Raw genomic sequence first — 19,919 nt, forward strand, 5'->3', positions numbered from 1 at the left:
GTATACAGTGTCCAGCAAATAATAATCACTTAGTAACTGCTTATTGAGTTGAATAGAAATGAAACAAATTTAAGGGAAGTGAAAGGCCTAAGGAGGCACATAAGATGATTTGCCCATATTCTACAGGATACCAGGTTGTGCTTTTCTAGCTTTTTCATTTTCCTAAATACTCCCTTGTTGTTACTACTCATTGCTTTTATGTTTGCCTGTTTCAGTCTCTCTCCCTCTCCCTTCCTAGTTCATTGCATCTCATCTGTGATACACTTAGAAAGAAACTAGATTAACACAGCTTTCTTTGAATTATGTATTAATTTACTGATGATTTGAACATTATCCCTGTGAGCCAAACACAAGATTTTTTCTGCACACCCTTTCTAACAGCAATTTTTTTTGGTCATGAACTTTCCACCCATACTTCCTTATACTCAGCTGTCTTTGGCAAAGATCAAGAACAGTTAAGAAATAAATTGCTTGCTTTATATTGTGCTAAGACTTTTGGGACATCCCGTATCAAACTGACAGAAATTCCACTTTAATCATTTGTCTGTTGATTAAAGTCAACAACTGCTTTCAACAAACACTTTGTGATTGTATAATGTTTCAATAATTCGAAGATATGTTTTTTCTCTTTTCTGTCCTCCAAGTTTTGACTTCCAAACCCTTCATATCTTAGCAAATAGGGGATTCTGCAAGTTTCTATAGCTAAAAACTTTATTCATGTAGTTGTCATCTTTTTGGTGATGAACCTTTCTAAACCTAGCTGGATTGATGTTCAGAACACTTAGCCTGTACTCAGAAGAACCTTAAATGACCTCCACTCAATGATAAGCAATTAGACTAGATCTTCACGAGTGGGGAAAATAAGCAATACTTTTTCATGAAATGCTCAGGGTCCATGTTTCTCCCTGCAATGTTCTGATTTTAGAATGTGTACTATTACAACAATATAGAACTGTGAAATAAATAACAAAAATGTTAACTAAAAGTCATAATTGTGGATTTAAAGAAATGATCAGACTACCTACTGATGGTGTTTTTACAAATATTATGTCTCTTAGGTCTTTATTTGGTAGCCTTAGCCCTATGATGGTATAGAAGAAAGCATCCATTTGCTTTCCATATAACTTCAGCTAATTTTGACATTATTTCGGGTCATTTTCTGCTAGAGGCATGAAAGCTTCAATATACACTACAAAGAATACCAACCTGCTTTTCTATCTTTAGCATATTTAAAAAAAGGATTTAATGTCTATATTTTAAAAATCTAAATTATGTTGTGTCAGGAGGGAAAATCTGTCAGTGCTATGCAAGGCAGGTGAATTTTGTCCTAGAATCTTATGTAATTACCCACTCCATTTTAATAACTGGAATTCATAAATGGGTGACACCCATTTCAATTGCCCTTCCCAATGAGTCTATGGACATGTATCTATATATATATATATATGCATATATATGCATATATATATAGAGAGAGAGACTATGGACATATATGTGTGTATATACATATACATATACATACATATATATATATGTATGTATGTATGTATGTATGTATAGCAGCTTTAAGATAGAATTTTGGAAGACAGACAGTTTTAATGCACCCCCTTCCTTACATCCTTTTAGATGTAACTGAATTGTTCAGTTCTTTCAGTCATGTCTGAATCTTCATTATGCTATTTGGGGTTTCCTTGGCAAAGATACTGTAGTAGTTTGCCATTTCCTTCTTCAATCATTTTACAGCTGAGGAAACTGAGGCAAACAAGATTAAGTGACTTACTTGAGGTCTCACAGCTAGTAAGTGTCTGAAGCCTGATTTGAACTCAGGTCTTTCTGACTCTAGGCCTGGTGTTCCATTCACTTCACCACCTAGCTACCTTTCCTTATATCATACTTCCTCCTAAAAATATAGGTTGGCTACTAGATGATTATTAGGGCATATCAAATAAGCCAGGGACAAAGAAAAGTGATGACTAAATGGTAACAGATTCAATTGTCTCTCTGGCCAGGGCTATTAAACTAGTGCTCCTAATAAAAATAGATTTTATTCTGAGATCAGGGTCTTTACATTTTTGTTGGTAGATATGATTTGGTGCTAGAAAGGCTCAAAGTCTTTTTCAAGTTGGAAGCATTTTGCAAGCCAGAGGGTATTTGAAATATAAAATTTATGAATTTCTAATAATCAGCAAGACTTTGTTGAAAATCCTTACCTAGGAAGTTTTATATTGCCAAAAAAAAAAAGATTAGGTGACTTTATGTCCTACACAGGTCCACATTCTGTAATTGGATCCTATTTAAAGCAGAATAAGCTGATTGTAAACAGGAAACAACTTTGTGGATTTGATTGTGTTGTTTATAGTTCTTACTTCCCTTTCATGTATTTTTGCTTCTCATTTTCTCACTTTTACCAATCTATCTTCTCCTCCCCTACTTTTTTGTGTACTGGAAGTGTTAATTGATCTGTGTGGGGAATTCCTAGTGTGACATTTTCTTCTGGATGTAACTCAAAGCCTTAGACCATTTTCTTCCGGGCAGCACGTTCAGTCATTTCAGTTGTATCTGACTCTTTGTGACCCCATTTGAGGTTTTCTTGGCAAAAGTCCTGGAGTAGTTTGCCATTTCCCTCTCCAGCTCATTTTACAGATGAGGAAACTGAGGCAAACAGGGTTAAGTGCTTTTCCGAGGGTCACACAGCTAGTCAGTATCTGAGGCCAGATTCGAACTCAGGAAGATGAATCTTTCTGACTGTAGGCCTTGTGCTCTATACTCTGCACCACCTAACTGCCCTTGCCTGTGGTTACAAAGCCAGGATAAACCAGAGGCAGAGCTTGGAGCCATGTCTTCCTATCTTGAAGGCTTTTTCCACTATCCATACTACTCTGTTTCTTTTTACACTCCCTCAAAATTGTTTAAGAAAAAAAAAAGGGTTGATTCCTGTAGTGTTTTTGCTCCTTCTGTCTCGCGCCCTTCTTTCTCAAAGTACAATTTTGAGTCCCTTATGCGGTGAAGTGGGAAGAATCTGGACATGAGTTATTCTGGATCTACATTTCATGTTGCTTACCTCACTTGCAGATATATTGGGAGGATTTATGACTATTTAAAGTGCCTTACTATTGCACTTTCCATTAGAGAGAATAGGTTATACAGATTACAAAAATCACCCAATGGAAATTAGATTATACATACTCTCATACTCACCCAAACTTCCAGTTCTGTAAATTATAATGCAATACATATTATTGAAATTGCACACTACAATACTCTTAGCAGCCAAAGAGAAGTTGTAGAAGTACTATATGATTTTAAGAGGTGAAATAAATTATGTTTCACTATTATCATGTGTATTAGGCAAATAACATTTTTAAAAGTCTAAGATACTCACATTAAGATTTTATAGTCAGTCACCCCTATGAAAAAAATACATTTCTTAAAAAGCCTCTATGCCGCTAATTTCCCCAGATATTGCTATATTTCCATTATGAGAAAGCATTTAAGTAGATCATAAAACCCTATAATAATAATCAGATGCTGGGCCTTTTGGCCTGAGAATTGCCATCTTGTGACTATTAAAAAAATAAGGATCTCATACATAAGAAAGCAAATTCGTTAGCAAACTTCCTTGTCATTTAGATATGCTTGCCTGTAGGTACTTGACCAAACACAACTTTAAGTATGTCTTACATTAAAATGTACTTCTTGAGACTGATCATTTTCTCTCTCAAGGGGAAAAATGTCCCTGTGGTAGTATAAAATCAGATTGTGATAGTACATTGCCATTTTGTAGATCGTGAAGCGCCGAAGTACAGTGCCATTTTTAGTGAAGACTTGACGGTATTGTCCTATTTCATATTCAGAGTAAAGATTAACTTGTTATGGGTACCAAATATAGTTAAATGCTTTAGGGGGTCCTGAGGGCATGGTCCAATGTTGAGATCCCCATCTAGGCCACAGTTCACATTTTATCAAGGAAATTTGAATATGGAAAAGGGAATATTTATGTATTGCTAGGTAGTAAAGTTGCTAAATGCAGTTGCTAAGCCTATGGCATGTCTGTGCTAGTATATATAGAGGCCAGCATTTTATGAGGGTGTTAATTTATCTTACAGATATAGGCAGGGTAAAGACTCAAAGTAGTAGAATATCGGTGCCTCCCTTGGTGACAAGTAAATTTTGCACAGATTTGAAATAGTTTTCATTAGAACCCCAGATCCGTCGCTTAGTATCTTGTAACTCCAGGCAAGTCATATTACTTTTGTGGTCCTCAGTTTTCTCATCTGTAAAATGTGTACATTGGACACCATGTCTGCCAAAGATCCTTCCTGCTTTAAATCAGTACCTTGAACCATATAATTTTTTGTTATACCTTTACATGGTGCTGTTCAATTACAAAATGCTTTTCTATACTTTCTGGTAGAAGGTCTTCATAAAAAATTAATATTCCTGATTTACAAATCAGTCAATTAGCAAGTATTTATTAAATGCTTCATTTGGGTGAGGCACTATACTAAGTACTGACCTTTTCTTGTTATTATTTAGTTGTTTTCAGTCATATCTTACTCTTAGTGACCCCCTTTGGGTTTTCTTGGCAAAGATACTGGAGAGGTTTGTCATTACCTTCTCCAGATCATTTTACAGATGAGGAAACTGAGACACACAAGGTTAAGTGATAGTATCTGAGGCCAGATTCAAACTCAGGTCTTCCTGACTCCAGGCCCAATTCTCTATTTGCTGTACAACCTAGCTACCCTACAACAAGAACTATACTTTGCACTAATTTCCCCTCTTTTAATTTCCTTATTACTGATGAGGGCATCACTATCTTGTAGGTCATCCATGATAGAAAAAGGTGGCATCCTCCACTACTTGCTCTTTCTTGCCACTCCCCCCACTCCCAATCCACCCTGTTCCTGCATCCTGTCAAATCTACATTCACAACATCCCTCCTATATCCCCCTCCTTTTGGACACTGCCACTATTCACTTGTAGGCACTCGTCACTTCAAGCTTGGACTATTACTATGGGTCTTCTGATATATCTTTGCTTTCTCAAGTATCTCTACACTTTAGTATCCCCTACTCACCTGTAAAGTGATCACTTTAGAGCATTTGTCTGTCCATGTCATCCCCCATTTATTAATCTACAGTATGAAATATAAAATCTTTTTTTTTCTTTTTTAAAGCCATTTATAACCTGGACCTGGAGTCAGAAGACATGAATACAAATCCTGCCTCAGACATTTAATAGTGTATGACCGTGGGCAAGTCACTTAACCTCTGCCTTGGTAACGGAGACAATAATAGCACATGCCTCCCAAGATTTTTGTGAGTATAAAATGAGATCATATTTGTCAAGCACTTCGCAAAATTTAAAATACTATATAAATGCTATTATTATTCCTATCTTTCCAGTTTTCTTACACTATTTAAAGGAATGCATCCATGTGTATGCATGTGAGTACACCAATGTCTTTCTTGACATACTTTTTAAAAATTAAAATTTAAAAATTTTAATTTTGGTGTACTTTGGAAAGGTAAGAAAGGTAAAGAAAATGAGTCATAGATAAGTTCCTAAGGAAAAATCTCTAATCAAAATCTATACCAAAATTAAGTGAGAAGAAAAATAAATTGTTCTTCCCCTTTATGACACTTTGATGATGAAAATATTAATACCCAAGCAGATGATTTGGAAATGTGAGGTAAGTTCATGAAAAATGATATTTAAATAATATGAAACAGTTGAAATCTCCCTAATAGCCTCCCCAGCTGGAACCCCAGGAAGCTGATGAAAGGACCTCGATATATATTGATTTTTCATACAGTGCTTGAGAGCCTTGTAATATAGGATGTGAAAAAGGCATACTCATTCTTTCTTCCTAATCAAGGGAAAGACATTTATATCTAAATGAATTAAGTTCATATATTACTAATTAGGGAATACATCCATTATCTTTAATCTATTTGTTTGACTTCCCATGCCATAATAAGGGGGAGAAAAACATGTGGGTTTTTAAAAATAATTTATTTTGAAAGTAAAAGAATGCTTGTTCCTTGATGATGTGATACTTACTGCTTTGTAGAGAGACTTTTTTAAATTCAAGAAATAGACTTTCAAAAGCTTGCCTTTAGATAGAGAGACAGTGGGGTTGTTGATAGAATGCTGTATTTTGAGCTAGAAAAATCTAGGTTCATTTCCATTTCATATATTTATTAGCTAAATGTGTGTTTGATCCTAGACAAGTTGCTTAACATCTCTCAGAACCAGTTTCCTCTTGGATAAAATGGGGATAATAGCAATGATCTCTCCAGGCTGTGTGTGTGTGTGTGTGTGTGTGTGTGTGTGTGTGTGTGTGTACATACATATGCATATATAAAGGACTTTGCAAATCTTAAAGATTTATAGAAATGTTACCTTAAATGATGATTGGAAATTGATTCAATCTCTGTTCTACCAGTTATTAACTGGGAAAACTTGATACATCTGATTTTCTGGAAAATCAGACATGATAGATAAAAGACCTAAATAAAGTTCTGGAATTAAATTATGCATTTTGAGTGGGCATGCAATATGAATGTAATGCTTATTCAGCCAAAGATTACTGTGACTATATTATAGAATAGGAAAAAAGTAATAATATAAAAATAAAAAATTAAAAATGACAATTGTATCTTCACTATAGCACTGCATACCTTTTGTATATTTTATCTCATTTGATCCTCTAAAACACCTTATGTGATAGGTACTGTTATTATGCCCATTGTATAGATAAAGAAACCAAGACAAAAAATATAAGTCACCTGTTCAGAGTCACACAGATACTAAAGGTTGGAGGCCTGATTTGAATTCAGGTCCTCCTGATTCTGCAGAGGTCCATCTGCTATGCCACTTTTAGGAACCTCTAGAAAATTGAAAATGTCCGCATTTTTTCTTTTATTACTCTGTTCCTTAAATTTCTAATTATTCTAAACAATTTACTTAAAGTGTGTATGTAGAGCATATGAGTATGTTATTGTTTGTATATATATGAATATAAGGGCATTACAATATCAGTGAAGTGCATAAAGGAATTTTTTTATGATTGATAATTTATAGTTGGAAAAAGAATGATAGGGCCTCCGATTTTCTTATGTATATAGTAGAAAAGGAAACAAGCATTTATTAAGTACCTATTGTACACTAGATACTATGCTAAATACTTTTCAAATATTAGCTCATTTGTTCCTAATAACAACCTTGGGAGGCAGGTGCTATTTTGTGCTCCCCCTTTTTACAATTAAGGAAACTGAGGCAAACAAGTTAAGTGGCTTGCTCAGGGTCACATATACAATAAATGTGTGAGACTGAATTAGAACATGTCTTCCTGATTGTAGGCATAATGCTGTATCTAATGTTCCACATTGCCGCTTCTTTATGGATAAAGAAGCTGAGGTCCAAGCAGAGGTAGAGTGGCTTGCCTCAGCTCACATAAGTTTTAAGTAACAGAATCTGGCCTCATATTCACATCCCTCTGTTTCCAAGTTCATTACTCTTGTCCCTTCACTAAACGCTTGAGAGTGTATAAGAAATGACATCTTTTACAGTGTCTTTCCCATCGAGAGAAGGGAAGCCATTTGGAAGGGTACATAAATTAGATTGTTAAAACCTGTCTTAGTCACCAGTAGGTATTCTCTCTGGTTTCTATGAAACACCCTAAAATTTTGGATTTAAAGCCGTCAGTGCAGATTTTTGTAAGCCCATCTTTCTGTCTACCTAACACTTTATCTATCATTTTACTCCCCTGTCTACCTGTCAATCATGTTTTTCTATATTACCTATCACCATGCTGGGAGACTTGCAGAATGATAGCTACAGCCCACCTCAAGGGCTTAAAATACTTCATTTTTATAGCACTTTTGAGGGGCTTATAGTGCTTTATAAACATTATCTCATTAACTTTCACAATATCCTGTGAGGTAGATAGGTGGACAATTATTTCTCATTTTATGGATGGATAAAGTGAGGGACTAAGTCACCAAATAGAGTGCTGTGAAAATAAAAGAGAGAAAACTGGATGAGATGTCATTTTGTAAAAGATACATAAAATAGCATTGAATTTCTGTGGGAATCTCTTTTTCTCAGATGTTTCTGGGAATAAATTTCCAGGGATTTGGAAGGGAACTATGGAGTTAATTTGAACTGGCACCTCACTTTTGAAGCTAATTCTTGTCACTACAAACTGCAGGTTTCTGACATGACCAAATTTCTTCAAAGATCTCATAAATTACTGTAGAATTTTCAATAAAATCCAATAGAATTTAAAATAATGAATTGAAAATAATGTCATGTAGCATATGGGGGAGAGGAAGAGGAGAACATTAAAAAATAACTTTCTGTGTATATAATGCAAACAGATACACACACACACACGTGTGTGTGTGTGTGTGTGTGTGTGTGTGTGTGTGTATGTGTGTAATCACCAAGTGAAATGGTATAGAAGGAGAGAAGAAGAAGGTCCAGGTATCCCTGTGGGATACCTACAGTTAGAGGGTATGATCTAGATGAAGGTCCAGCAAAAGACAGTAAAGTAGTGGTCAGATAGGTAGGAGGTGAACCTTAAGAGAATGATGTCTTGAAAATCTAGGCAGAACAGAGTATCAAGGAGAAGGTGAACAACAGTGGACAGAGAAAGTAAGGGCAACGAGTATTGCAAAAAGGCCACTGGATTTGGCAATTGGTTGGTTGGTTATTGTCCTGCATTCTCAGAGAGGACCAAAATAACATCACAGTGTTGGGGTCAAGGTACAGCATGTCTGACTATGACCAATCAGACCAACAGGAACTCAGAACGCTGTACTGCAGGTCAGCCACAAATAGTCCATATGAACATTTGGAGGGGAGATCTCTCTGAATTTGTACATCTTATGCTTTTTTTGAGCTACTGCAATTCTACTTTGCTCATATTGTACAGCACCTTCTTTGACGTGGGTGAACCATACAGGGAGGTCCTATGCCAGTGTCTCCCATGTCTTACAATCAAAATTCTTCACAGAGACCTTGAGAGTGTCCTTGTATCAATTCTTCTGACCTTCATGTGAGCATTTGTCTTGTGTGACTTTTCTCTGAAATAGACTGTTAGGCAGAGGTCATGTTTGGCATTTGAGCAGCATGGCCAGCCTATCAGAGTTGCACTCTCTGCAGTAGAGTTTGAATGTTTGGCACTTGAGCTCTAGAAAGGACAGTGTTTGGTATCTTATCTCACCAGGTAATCTCCAGAATCTTCCTAAGACAATTCAAATGGAAGTGATTCACTTTCTTGGCATTTCACTGATGTACTGTCCAGGTTTCACAGGCATACAAGGAGTTCAGCACAATGGCTCTGTAGACCTTCAGTTTTTCAGGCCATCTAATACCTCCTTTCTCCCACACTTTCGTTCAGAGCCTCCTGAACATTGAGCTACCTCTGGCAATGTGTGTGCCAATGTATATCCCCAGAAAGTATACTGCCAAGGTAAAGAGATCATTGGTAACATTATTCTGAGGAGTCCATAGGAATCACTTCACTGCCAGAGTTCCATTATAGCAAAAGAGGTCCATTGTATCAAGGAGGGCCATTATAACCTGTTCTCTGACTAATTATTATTGATTTTTACCTGAAGACCTTTAGTGATGAAGACCTTATCACTTCCCAAGCCAATCCATCCCTCTTATGGACAGTTCAAATTGCTAGAAAGTTTTATCCTTAAATTACACCAAAATCAGCTTTACTATAAATTTCACCCATCTTTTCTAGTTCTGTCTAAGCAAACAAGTTTAATTCAATTACTATGTAAAAACCCTTCACATTTTCCATTAGCTGATTTTACTTACAGCCTTCCCTAGGGATCCCACTCCCAGGCAGAGGAAACAAAATAAAAGGTGAGGGTTTTTTTCTGTCTTCTTTCCATTATTCATTATCATTATCAAATGTAGGCTTCTTCAAGGCAGGGATTGTTGCATTGTTGACTTTGTGTCCCCAGTGCCTGGCAAAGTGATGGGCATACAGTAGTCACTTAACAAATCAATCCCATCCCAATAGCAGTGCCATCCCTCTTTGGAATAAACAAGCTGTAGATATCATCAAGTCTTTAGGTAGACAGGGTGAAATGTGACAGGAGTAGGTTAGAGCCGTTGCTATTACTTTTCCTTGTATCATCTTGGGTTTTGAGTTTTGACTTACTGGCTTTAACTCATCGCTCACTCATACCATACTACTAGACCTTTGTTTTCTTTTGAAGCTTTTGCCACTTACTGTCCTATTGTTTAAGAAATATGTTTTTATTAGAATTCAGGTCTTCCTGACTCCAGGTGTGGCTCTCTATCCACTGCACCACTTAACACAATAAGAGGATCTAGGGTCAAATTTTGCCTCTGATATTTAGTGCCTGAATTACTCTAAGGGAGTCTTTTTATAGCCTTGGGCCTCAGCTTCATCATTTGGGAGATAAAGAAGTTGGACTAGATGACCTTTAAGGTATTGCCTGCTTCTAGACTGTGCATCCTTGGTAGAGATTTAAGTGAAAGGATTGCTAGGTTTTTTCTTGATTTCCATTTGAGGCTAGCTAGATCTGAAAGAAACAACAGCAAAGCATCTACTGCTGTGTTTCTTCTAAATCTATTTAATGCAAGTTGGACCAGGAACTGTCAAATCCTCATAATATTCCTGATTGCTTCATTTTATGCATGTATTTCTGATTTAGCTGACAGATACAAATACAGAGAACAGCCGCTTTCGAGCAGATGCTAAACACTGCAGGTTATTCTTGTCACTTGTACTTTTCCCCCCCACCAGATTTTTCTTTCTCAGAAATAGAAAATGTCTTAGTGCTTTAGGTTTTTTCTTCTTCTAATATTGATCACTTTGGATCAAGTCACTCAACCAATCAGGTATTTATTTAGTATCTATACTGGGTATAGCTCAAGGCTAGGATCACTGTGATGACTATTTATATTCATCTGAAAATTGTATGTTAAAAAATTTGCCAAAAACATAAACCCAGTTTAGCCACTAACTAGCACAGACAAGTGTGGGAAAAATATCAAGGGTGTCAGGAATGGGATATTGCTTCTTTGTTTTAAAGACAATGAAAATTATGATAATTCTAAACTGTATTTTCCATTATACAAAAAAATGTCAAGGTGAATTAATTATGAAAATCAGAGCAAATGTGTGCCTCCTTGAATGAACTGAAAGTAAAATGTTAGAAAAATACTAAAAAATACACACACACACACACATACACATATACTCACATACCATATAGAAAGCAGGTATGCACATGTCACATATATAAATACATGTCTGTGTATATGTATTTATATGTATATGTGTCACAAGTTATCACATCTTTAACTCTAAGGTATTATTGCTGACTACAGCCTTTGAACATGGTAACTAATGAGTACACAAATTCATAACTTTTAGGTACCAGGATACAGTTATTTAATGAATATTATATCTATAGCAAAATAATAACCATTATAAGTGTGCTAAAGGATCTCTATGGGGATAAAATAGAAAAAAAAACATAGTTAATTTAAATAATCAGAATATGTCTAAGCACTATACAGCAGAGGAAGCTCCTAATGTGTAAAAGATAGATTGTATTTCTCCAAATTCTTTTAGATGTAGGAACCAAAATAAAAATATTAATAGTTAAAAGATCAAATGCACTATGTATAGCCTGAGTTTAAAAAACTACAAGCAGCATATTAAGGGGAGGAGAGGCAAGATGGCAGCTAGAAAGCAAGGACTTGCTTAAGCTCTCCCCCAGGTCCCTGAAAACACCTGTAAAAATGGCTCTGAACAAATTCTAGAGCTGTAGGACTCATGAAATAGCAGAGGGAAGCAGGCCTCCAGCCTAGCATGGCCTGGATGGTCACCAGGAAGGGTCTATTGCAGGGTGCTGGGAGCAGAGTGGAGCACAGTCCAGCATGTGCCAAGCCAGGATAGACCAGAGCGGGGGACAACCAGAGCAGGCCTTAGGGGCATGAATCACTGAGCTGTGACAGTTACCAGACTTCTCAACCCACAAAAACCAGAGACCACAGAGGAGGTTAGTGGGTAAAGTGCTAGATCAGGTTAGAGAGCAGTCTGGCCACCAGCCCTGGGGGTAGCAGAGGTGGTTTGGTAGTGGTGTCAGTAGCAGCAGGAAGCTCCTGCGGCTGCTTCCAGAGCTCATCAGCTGCTTCCAGAGTCCCTGGCTCACACAGTGGGAGGAATCAAGTGACAGATCAGAGTGTAAGTGCAGGGCTTGCTTTGTCCTGCATGGATCTGGGTCACAATCCTGGTTGGTGGTTCTTGGAGGAGGAGGAGGGCTGCTGTGGCAGAACTTGCAGTGACAGTGGAGTAGAAGTAGCTCTGAAAATAGCAGTGCAGCCCCTAAAGCTTGGGACAAAGTATTCTCTATTCTACATGCAGTCATACCCCGACAAAAAGCTCAAAGGCCAAGTAGTTCACTAGGAACATGCCAGGCAGTGAAAAAGGATACAGACTCAGACTCAGACTCAGACCCACAATCAGACTCTAAAATCTTTTTTTGGTGACAAATAGGATCGAAACATATAGCTAGAAGAAATCAACCAAGTCAAAAAGCCTACATCAAAAGCCTCCAAGAAAAATATGAATTGGTCTCAGACCATGGAAGAGCTCAAAAAGGATTTGGAAAAGTGAGTAAGAGAAATAGAGGAAAAGTTGGGAAGAGAAATGATAATGATTTGAGAAAACCATGAAAAACAAATCAATGACTTGCTAAAGGAGACTCCAAAAAAATACTGAAGAAAATAATACCTTAAAAATAGACTAACTCAAATGTCAAAAGAGCTCCAAAAAGCCAATGAGGAGAAGAATGACTTAAAAGGCAGAATTAGCCAAATGGAAAAGGAGGTCCAAAAGACTCCTGAAGAAAATGCCACTTTAAAAATTAGATATGAGAAATAAAGACATTATAAAATAGAAGCAAAGGAATGAAAAACTGGAAGACAATGTGAAATATCTCATTGGAAAAACCACTGACCTGGAGGATAGATCCAGGAGACATAATTTAAAAATTATTGAACTTCCTGAAAGCCATGATCAAAAAAAGAGCCTAGATGTCATTTTTCAAGAAATTACCAAGGAAAACTGCCCTGATGTTCTAGAGCCAGACGGTAAAATAGAAATTGAAAGAATCCACCAATTGCCTCTTAAAAAATATCCCAAAAAGAAAACTCCTAGGAATATTGTCACCAAATTCCAGAGTTCTTAGGTCAAGGAGAAAATACTGCAAGCAGCCAGAAAGAAACAATTTGAGTATTGTGGATACATAATCAGGATAACACAAGATCTAGCAGCTTCTACATTAAGGGATCAAAGGGCTTGGAATATGATATTCTGGAGGTCAAAGGAGCTAGGATTAAAACCAAGAATCACCTACCCAGCAAAACTGAGTATCATGCTCCAAGGCAAAATATGGACTTTCAATAAAAGAGGACTTTCAAGCTTTCTCAGTGAAAAGACCAGACCTGAATAGAAAATTTGACTTTCAAACACAAGAATCCAGAGAAGCATGAAAAGGTAAACAAGAGAAATCATAAGGGACTTACTAAAGTTGAACTGTTTTCTTTACATTCCTACATGCAAAGATGATGTGTGTAATTCATGAGACCTTTCTTAGTATTAGGGTAGTTGAAGGGAATATATATATAATATATATATATATATATGTGTATATATATATATATATATATATATGTGTATATATATATATATATATATATATATATATATATATATATATATATATATATATATACATATATGTATAGGCAGAGGGCACAGGATGAGTTGAAGATGAAGGGGTGATATCTAAAAATATAAAAGAAAATTAAGGGATGAGAGAGGAATATATTGAGAGCAGGAGAAAGGGGGAGATAGAATGGGGTAAATTATCTCACATAAAAGTGGCAAGGAATAGCAGTTCTGTTGGAAGGGAAGAAGGTGGCAGGTGAGAGGGAGTGAGCGAATCTTGCTCTCATTGGATTTGACCTGAGGAGAGAATAACATATACACTCAGTCGGGTATTTTACCCCACAAGAAAGTAGGGGGAAGGGGATAAAAAGGAGGATTATAGAAGGAAGGGAAGATAGGGGGAGCAGGTAACCAAAACACTTTTGATAAAGGACAAGGTCAAGGGAGAAAATTGAATAAAAAGTGACAGGATAGGAGGGAGCAAAATATAGTTAGTCTTTCACAACATAGGGAGGGTGGATGGGAAGGGAAAAGGGGAGAGAATTTGGAACTCAAAGTTTTAAAAGCAGATGCTCAAAATAAAGTTGTTTTGATGAAACTGAGAAATAAGACATATATGGAATAGGACATAGAAATCTATCCTTCCACACAAGAAAATAAGGGGAAGGGGGATGGGGTGGGGAGTGAGGTGACGGAAGGGAGGGCTGACTGGGGAACTGGGCACTCAGAATATATGCCATCTTGGTGTGGGGGAAGGGCAGAAATGGGGAGAAAATTTGTAACTCAAAATCTTGTGGAAATCAATGTTGAAAAGTAAAATATTCAGTAATAAAAATTGTTAAGAGAAAAAAAGAGCATATTAAGGTTTGAAGGGAACTTTAATACATTACTTCATTACTTGAATAATTCTTGTGAAGTTTCTACTACAGGTAGAAATAGAACTTAGGCTCCAGGAGATTAAGCAATTTGCTTATTTTATTATGGTTTATTATCACATAGCTAATAAGTGTTGAATGAGCAATTTGTAACCATCTTCTACACTCCAACTCCAGCTTTGTAAGCACTGTGGAATAAGATGGAATATTACTTTACCACAAGGAAATGTGAATATGAAGAATTCAGAGAAAAATGGGGGAAACAATCAACCGAGGCAGAATAAAGAAAGCACGATGACTTCTTGGTTCCAAACAATCATGGGTGAAGCATACGCCCTTTCAAACAAACAACAAACTATAAGAAATAGAGAGCTATAGCACTCACTATATTAGTTGACTTTATTTAATGCTTTTCCCAGAGAATGTACTGAGGGTAGGAGAAGGCGTATATTAAGAGTTAACCCATGTCACAACAAAATGTATCAGTGAAAAAAAAACAAAAAAATAATAAATGCATAATAATCCATGAAAAAAATCTACAAGCTTCTTAATCGTAAATGCCTACAACCGTAATAATTACTGTCAACCATCTCAGAATACAGTTCTCATATATTTTCATATGCGATCAGGGAATCCCATTGCTTAAGAGATGGACAAATATGTCAGTGTTGTGACATAAAAGGAAAAGGTACTTTCACTTTAGTATCATTACCCAGTGCCTGCACTCTTCAAATGGACTGCATAAAAAGAATCTCAGCTATTTAAAAAATTGGTTGGGAATATGGCTAGGCAGCGAAAACGCGCCCAGATTCAGTCTCAGACTTTGGATTCTTTCTTTGGTGACAAAGAAGACCAAAACATACAGCCTAAAGAAGACAACAAAGTTATAGAGCCTACAACAAAAGCCTCCAAGAAAAACATGAACTGGCCCCAGGCCATAGAAGAACTCGAAAAGGATTTGGAAAAGCCAGTTAGAGAAGTAGAGGAAAAATTGGGAAGAGAAATGAGAAGGATGCGAGAAAACCATGAAAAACAAGTCAATGACTTGTTAAAGGAGACCCAAAAAAATACTGAAAAATACACTGAAGAAAACAACACCTTAATAAACAGACTAACTCAAATGGCAAAAGAGCTCCAAAAAGCCAATGAGGAGAAGAATGCCTTGAAAGGCAGAATTAGCCAAATGGAAAAGGAGGTCCAAAAGAGCACTGAAGAAAATACTACTTTAAAAATTAGGTTGGAGCAAGTGGAAGCTAGTGACTTTATGAGAAATCAGGATATTATAAAACAGAAACAAAGGAATGAAAAAATGGAAGACAATGTGAAATATCTCCTTGGAAAAACCACTGACCTGGAAAATAGATCAAGGAGAGACAATTTAAAAATTATTGGACTACCTGAAAGCCATGATCAAAAAAAGAGCCTAGATACCATCTTTCAAGAAATTATCAAGGAGAACTGCCCTGATATTCTAGAGCCACAGGGCAAAATAGAAATTGAAAGAATCCATCGATCGCCTCCTCAAATAGATCCCAAAAAGAAATCTCCTAGGAACATTGTCGCCAAATTCCAGAGCTCCCAGATCAAGGAGAAAATATTGCAAGCAGCCAGAAGGAAACAATTTGAGTATTGTGGAAACCCAATCAGAATAACCCAAGATCTGGCAGCTTCTACATTAAGAGATCGAAGGTCTTGGAATGCGATATTCCGGAGGTCAATGGAGCTAGGATTAAAACCTAGAATCACCTACCCAGCAAAACTGAGTATCATGTTCCAAGGCAAAATATGGATTTTCAATAAAATAGAGGACTTTCAAGCTTTCTAAGTGAAAAGACCAGAACTGAATAGAAAATTTGACTTTCAAACACAAGAATCAAGAGAAGCATGAAAAGGTAATCAAGAAACGGAAATTGCAAGGGACTTACTAAAGTTGAACTGTTTTGTTTACATTCCTACATGGAAAGATAATGTGTATGATTCATGAGACCTCAGTATTAGGGTAGTTGAAGGGAATATGCATATATATATATATATGTTTATGTATATATAAGTGAATGTGTATGTATGTATATATCTATGTGTATATGTATGTATGTGTATGTATGTGTATATATATATATATACACATATATATATATATATATATATATGCTCTCTCTCTTTTACATATATATATATATATATATATATATATATATATATATATATATATATATATATATATATATATATATGTAAAAGAGAGAGAGCAGACACAGGGTGAGTTGAAGATGACGGGAAGATCTCTAAAAGAAATAAAATGAAATTAAGGGATGAGAGAGCAACATACTGAGAGAGGGAGATAGGGAGAGATAGAATGGGGTGGATTATCTCGCATAAAGGTGGCAAGAGGAAGCAGTTCTGTGGGAGGAGGGGAGAGGGCAGGTGAGGGGGGAATGAGTGAACCTTGCTCTCATCAGATTTGGCCTGAGGGGGAATACCATACATACTCAGTTGGGTATCTTACCCCACAGGAAAGAAGAGGGAGGAAGACAAAAAAAAATAAAAGGCAGGGGGATGATGGAGGGGAGGGCAGATGGGGGTGGAGGTAATCAAAACAAACACTTTGGAAAGGGGACAGGGTCAAGGGAGAAAATTCAATAAAGCGGGATGGGTTGGGAAGGAGAAAAATGTAGTTAGCCTTTCACAACATGAGTATTGTGGAAGGGTTATACATAATGATACATGTGTGGCCTAGGTTGAATTGCTCGACTTCTTAGGGAGGGTGGGTGGGAAGGGAAGAGGGGAGAGAATTTGGAACTCAAAGTTTTAAAATCAGATGTTCAAAAACAAAAAAAGTTTTTTGCATGCAACTAAAAAATAAGATACACAGGCAATGGGGCATAGAAATTTATCTTGCCCTACAAGAAAGGAAGGGAAATTGGGATGAGAGGGGAGGGGCGTGATAGAGGGGAGGGCAACCAGAATATAAGCCATCTTGGAGTGGGGGGGAGGGTAGAAATGGGGAGAAAATTTGTAATTCAAACTGTTGTGAAAATCAATGCTGAAAACCAAATATGTTAAATAAATAAATTTAAATTAAATTAAAAAAAAATATGAGAGATCCAGTGTTTTTGTCTGAGTAAGAAAGCTTCCAAAGAGAAATGTACTATCCTAATGATTTCTTTAAAATAAAGTGTGTAGGATATATTTGTGAAAAGATTAAGCATTAATATAGACAATATCTGACATTGTTCTCTATAATAAAATTTGGGGAAATTTAGGGCAGTACCAAATAATGTATTTTCATCAAAATTAAATGTTGTCTTTTAAGTGGAAAGTATAGAATACCACAGAAACTTGAGAAGACTGACAGCTTGTCAGTTACCATTACACACATTCTCATTCCTTTGTGTTGAATTCCAAAAGATGATTTTTTCATTGGTTGGAGGAGATTTCCTAGAGCTCTGACCTTATGTTCACCACTTGCATTACCTGTAAACTTGTGGATTGATTTTAATTTGAACTTGGTAGGTTTTTATAACCCTCTCTGGTATTAATCTTGCAATATTTGAGACATTTTCCTTGAACTCTGCCTTTGGACACTGACCTCTTTGTAAAGGTTCTTCCAGTGGACCCTAGCTTGGCTGTCGATCACAGTTTTGTTGGTAATGACCTACATGAGATACCAAAACCCTTACTGTTCTTTCTTATTCTAAGAAGAATTGGTACCATAGTTGCTCATGAGGTTGATGTATCTTTTAAATACTTCTCTCACTGAGAGCGGTAGAGAAGGTGAATCAATATTAATTATGACACAAAGACAATGAATAATAATGCATTTTTCATTAATATTTTGTTGATATTTTGCTTTTATATCACAGGAGTTTCTAGACATATCCTCACACCAAGTAAAACCGCTTTGTTATAAAGTGAAAGAGTTAAATAAAATTAATCAGCTCCATGATTACATCTAGCAGTGCATGTAATATCTTGTATCATGGCCTCCTTCCTTCTCCTCCCTAATTCAAGAAAAAAGGAAGTTTCATTTCCCCATCTGTTATCAGGGGCCAAGAGGGATCACTATAATTACTTAGTATTTGGCTTCATTTTAGTGTATTTTAAAAATATTATTGTAGAGATTCATTCTGCTTGCTTCTCTTTGCATCAATTGATAGAACTAATTACATAGTTCTCTGAATTTTTCATATTTGTGATTTCTTAGAGCACGATAGCATTCCATTACGTTAATGTAACACAATTTATTCAGTCATTTCCCATCAATAGTCACACATTTTCTTTCTCTTTCTTTTTTCTTTGTTTCTCACTTTTGTCTTCTTTCTTTCATTCTTACTCTTTCTCTTGCTTTATTTTCTTCTTCCTTTCTTTCTCTTCCTTTCTATCTCTTCCTTTCTCTCTCTCTCTCTCTCTCTTTCTCTTCCTTTCTTCGTTCCTTTCTTCCTTCGTTCCTTCCTTGCTTCCTTCCTTCCTTCCTTCCTTCCTTCCTTCCGTCCTTCCTTCCTTCCTTTCCAAAATATGCTACCTTGAATACTCAGAGGTATTTGTGCTTTTCACTGTTGTTAATATCCCCTCCAATACTGCAAATCACAACTCCTTCATATGTGACTGTTCTGTCTGAATCTTGTCCAAATCCTCTCACATATTCACTATTGGGAATGCTCCTGACATAATAGGGACTCACTTTCCTTTCTCTTGATTTAATGGAGATGTCAATCGAATATATATGAGCTGTCCACCTTAATCCTTTGCTCTCACAAAATCATAAGTCTTTTCCTTTCTCAAATACACATTCATTTTTTAAATGATGTCCTTCACTCTGGTTCTTTTAAGATTCTTTTTTATTAGACATTGAAACATCTTCATATACAGCATCTTGTCTCTCTATTGCCCTCTAATTATATTACTCATTCTAATTCTTCAGATACTATCATGTTCAACAAAAGAACAATGGTACTACCAACAGAATATTGATATTAAAAGATGGGTGGTTATTTCTAATGAAGGCTTGAAATTTTTAGAAGGAAATATTCTCTTTCTCTTGTTTAAATCTAGGCCCAATTATTTGAAATTTGATAATTTTTTTTTGAGTTATAGATGTATACTGATGAATGAGGTGTATCATTTGTCTAGGTGGCAGGGTGGATAGAGGGTTAGTCCTGAAGTTAGGAAGATCTGAATTTGAATTCAGCCTCAAATAAATTCTAGCTACATGACCCTGGGAAAGTCACATAACTTCTGTTTGCCTCAATTTCTTCATTTGCAAAATGTGTATACTAATAGTACCAGCTTCCTGGGTTGTTGTG

The sequence above is a fragment of the Trichosurus vulpecula genome, chromosome 6 (assembly GCF_011100635.1).
Source record: "Trichosurus vulpecula isolate mTriVul1 chromosome 6, mTriVul1.pri, whole genome shotgun sequence".
Taxonomy (NCBI): Eukaryota; Metazoa; Chordata; class Mammalia; order Diprotodontia; family Phalangeridae; genus Trichosurus; species Trichosurus vulpecula.